The sequence below is a fragment of the Arvicola amphibius genome, chromosome 18, assembly GCF_903992535.2.
Source record: "Arvicola amphibius chromosome 18, mArvAmp1.2, whole genome shotgun sequence".
In the NCBI taxonomy this organism is placed as follows: Eukaryota; Metazoa; Chordata; class Mammalia; order Rodentia; family Cricetidae; genus Arvicola; species Arvicola amphibius.
This window is the reverse complement of record NC_052064.1, coordinates 32,772,556-32,776,822: the sequence shown is the minus strand read 5'-3', so window position 1 is coordinate 32,776,822 and position 4,267 is coordinate 32,772,556.

Genomic DNA, 4,267 nt, shown 5'->3' with positions numbered 1-4,267 from the left:
TACACGGTATGGTCTGGGTAGCCCAACAATGGCTGCTTTCACACTGGTGTGGCTGAGAAACCACTCGGGCCACCAGGCTGGATGCCTCAGTTAAACAGGCATTCTGCCAACTGGGCTCCCTCTCCAGCCCTTCTCATACTAAATTAGATCTTGGGAAGCCTTCTCTTGGAGGTTTACAATCTGCTGGAGGAGGCAGTTACGGCTGGGTAAAGAGACAGCTGCATACATGAAAAGTTACAGGTAGAAGGATGTTAGAAAGGTGGTCAAGGGGCTGGAGAGATGGCTCAGCAGTTAAGAGCACTGGCTGCCCTTCCAGAGGACCTGAGTTCAATTCCTAGCCACCTCATGCTGGCTCACAGTCATCTATAATGGGATCTGATGCCCTCTTCTGGCCTGCAGGTGTACAGGATGACAAAGCACTCACGTGTAAAAAATTAAATTTAAAAAAAAAAGAAAGATGGTCAGAAGGCCTGAATGAGGAAGTACCGCAGAAAGTGAGTTGGATAGAGTAGCCAATCATCCACTAACAGAGATTCTCTGAGAAAAGAGCCACTGTTTGGTTTTGTCATTGTGGGAGAATCACAGAGTGTACTTATGATGATCGGAGCCTAGATGATATGGCTCCGCACACACCCAGGCTATCTGGGAAAGCCTATTGTTCCTGTGCAACAAACCTGTCCATCTGGTTTCTCTGCCGACAACTTTAAGTATCTAAAGATCCAAGCATATCTAAACAAAACAGGCCCAGCAAAATCCAGGCATGGGCACACTTGCCTGCAGTCCTAGCCCTGGGGCAGCTAAGGCAGGAGGACAGGGAGTCTGGGATAAGCATAGAACACATAGCAACGCCTTGTCTGGAAACAGGAAAGAAAAGCGAAGAAGAAGGAAGGAAAAGCAAACACAGTCTGTGACGGTTCATACTAGTAACCCTGACTTTTAGGAAGGAGAGGTAGGAGATCAGGAGTTCAAAAAATACACAAAACCGGGCTGGAGAAATAGCTCAGTGGTTAAGAGCATTGCCTGCTCTTCCAAAGGTCCTAAATTCAATTCCCGGCAACCACATAAAAAAAAAAAAATACACAAAATCTTTTCTTTTTTTTTTCCGAGACAGGGTTTCTCTGTAGCCTTGAAGCTTCTCCTGGAACTAGCTCTTGTAGACCAGGCTGGCCTCGAACTCACGGAGATCCGCCTGCCTCTGCCTCCCGAGTGCTGGGATTAAAGGTGTGCACCACCACCGCCTGGCAATCTGCACAAAATCTAACCAAGACATTAGGCAACAACTCCACAGCTCTATCACAACCTGTCTTCCCCAGCGACGAGAATCAAGTCCAGGGCCTGCACGTGTCCACTAACCTGTCCACCTTCTGTCTTTTTTCTGTCCCTGCCTGACAGGCCCCAAGCCTGGATAAATTTAACTCTGCTTTTTAGGAACCCTTATTCAGGGTTAAGAGAAATCTACCCCTGGGTAGGCGATGCTTTTCTGAATTCATGGGCCTACCCCTCCACAGTGGTCACTTCCCTTGTCCCTCTCAGCTCCTGGCACACCTCAAGAGGTGACCTCATGACTTCCACAGAAAACAGAATCTAACTCCCAGGATCAGGTGGCAAACGCAACCCAGCCCCCAACTCCCCTGTGTCTCACAGTCATCTCTAGTGGAATCTGATGCCCTCTTCTGGCATAAAGATATACATGCAGATAGAGCACTCATATACATAAAATAGATGAATCCTAACAAAGAAAAAGAAAATTCCTGTAGCTGAGCGGTAATGGCACATGCCTTTGATCCCAGTACTTGGGAGGTAGAAGCAGGAGGGTCTCTGAGTTCAAGTCCAGCTCTTATCTACAGAGCGAGTTTCCAGGACAGCCAGAGACACACAGAGAAACCCTGTCTCAAAAACAAAAAATAATAAATAAATAAACAAACAAATAAATAAATAAATAAATAACAAAAACATGGGAAGGAATTCACCCTGGCACTCTCTAACTTAGCTGATCCTTTTCTATGTGTTTCTATGGGTGTGACCCTGTCCATGACATCATTGCCCATATCTTGTTAAAAGTTACTCAAGAACCATTTGCTGGGCTGCAGAGATGGTTCAGCGGTTAATCACACTGGTTGCTCTTCCAGAGGACCTGGGTTCAGTTCCCAGTACCCACACGGTGGCTCACAATCCTCTTTACTGAGATCTGATGTCCTCTTAAGGTGTGCATGTAGATAAAGCACTCATATACATTAAATAAGTAAATCTTTTTTTTTTTTTTTTTAAAAAAGAACCATGCCGGGTGGTGGTGGCGCACGCCTTTAATCCCAGCACTCAGGAGGCAGAGGCAGGCGGATCTCTGAGTTTGAGGCCAGCCTGGTCTACAAGAGCTAGTTCCAGGACAGGCTCTAGAAACTACAGGGAAACCCTGTGATGGAGGAGAGTTATCTGTCTATGTTTCTTTCATTGGTTAATTAATAAAGAAAACTGCCTTGGCCCTTTAAGAACAGAAAATTAGGTAGGTGGAGTAGACAGAACAGAATTCTGGGAGAGTTGGAGAGATGCTTCAGGCAGTCGCCATAGTGAGTCTCCATGCTGCTCCTCTCCGAGATGGACGCAGGTTAAGATCTCTCCTGGTAAGCCACACCTCGTGGTGCTACACGGATTACTAAATATGGGTTAAAGGAAGATGTGAAAATTAGCCAATAAGAGGCTGAAACTATGGGCCAGGCAGTGTTTAAAAGAATACAGTTTCTGTGTAATTATTTTGGGTAAAGCTAGCCGGCGGCGGGTGGCGGGACGCAGCCCCGCCGCTTCACACTACAGATTGGCGCGTTTCCGTGTAATTATTTCGGGTGTAAAGCTAGCAGGCGGCCGGGTGGCGGGTGGCGGGACGCAGCCCGCCGTTCCTTCTACAACCCTGTCTCGAAAAAACCAAATAAATAAATAAATAAATAAATAAACAAATAAACAAATAAACAAACCATTTGCTTTCTCCCCCTATATTCCACAGATTTTATTTTTCTTCGTGGATATGTGTTTGTATGTTTTTTCTTATATGTGCATGTTCACTTGCTAGGGTTTGCATGCACACATGTGGACATGTGTGTGGAAACCAGAAGTTGAGGCTGAGTACCTGTCTCAATGGCTGTCCACCTTATCCTTCCTTCCTCCCTCCCTCCCTCCTTCCCTCCCTCCCTCCCTCCTTCCTTCCTTCCTTCCTTCCTTCCTTCCTTCCTTCCTTCCTTCCTTCCTTCTTTCCTTCCTTTCCTTAAGATTTTATTTTTAGCTGGGCAGTGGCTGCACACACCTTTAAATCCAAGCACTTGGGAGGCAGAGGTACGCGTACCTCTGTGAGTTCAAGGCCAGCCTGGTCTACAGAGCGAGTTCCAGGACAGCCAGGACTGCATAGAGAAACCCTGTCTCAGAAAACCAAAAACAAGAAAGATTTTATTCCTATTTAATGTGTATGACTATTTACCTGTGTGCATGTTAGTGAACCACATATGTACACATATGTACAGAGTCCAGGGGAGCCAGAAGAAGGCTTTATGCATGCTAGGCACATGCTTTCCCCTAGAACCAACCTCTAGTTCAGATGAAAGAAAAAAGCATCCTAACAGGTTTTGCAACACTGTTGACCCACGAACAACATTGCGGAAGGCGTATAAATCAGCTGGGTTATGGTTTGAAAGAGGTCCTGTTTGTACGGCAGAAAAATGATTGCCTTCCTCTAGGATACCCATGAGTCCATTCCTTCCAGGCTTGGATCTGCGGTTTTACCCATGGGCTCCAGCCAGTCGCCTGCGGATGGCTAAAGGGAAAGAAGGCTGTGACTTGGCATCATGTCAAAGTCTCGCCACGCCCCCTCACCCCAAAGCTGAGATTCCTGGCAGTCAAAGAAAGGGTTTTCTCCGGAATACAATTACAGTAACGCTCTGGCCAGCCAGTCCCTGGGTTTCACGGGATGGGAGGACGTCTGTGATTTGGGAAGTGGAAAGAAAACCCAATATCGAGAATTGATGAGAGATTAAGAAATACTAAGGAGCAAGCAAGACAGATCTGTCAGGGAAGGTGCTTGCCACGAAGCCTGGCAATTGAGAAGTTCCTTGGGACCCATAGAAAGGTGGAAGGTGAAAAAAAACCTCACAAAACTGTCTTCTGAACCCTGCACTCCACTGAGCCACACAATAATAATAAACACAAATTTAAAAAATAAAGTATAGGAACAGAAAGACTCTGAGGAAGAGTAGGAGAAAAAAGTCCTCACAGAACAGGAGGGAGG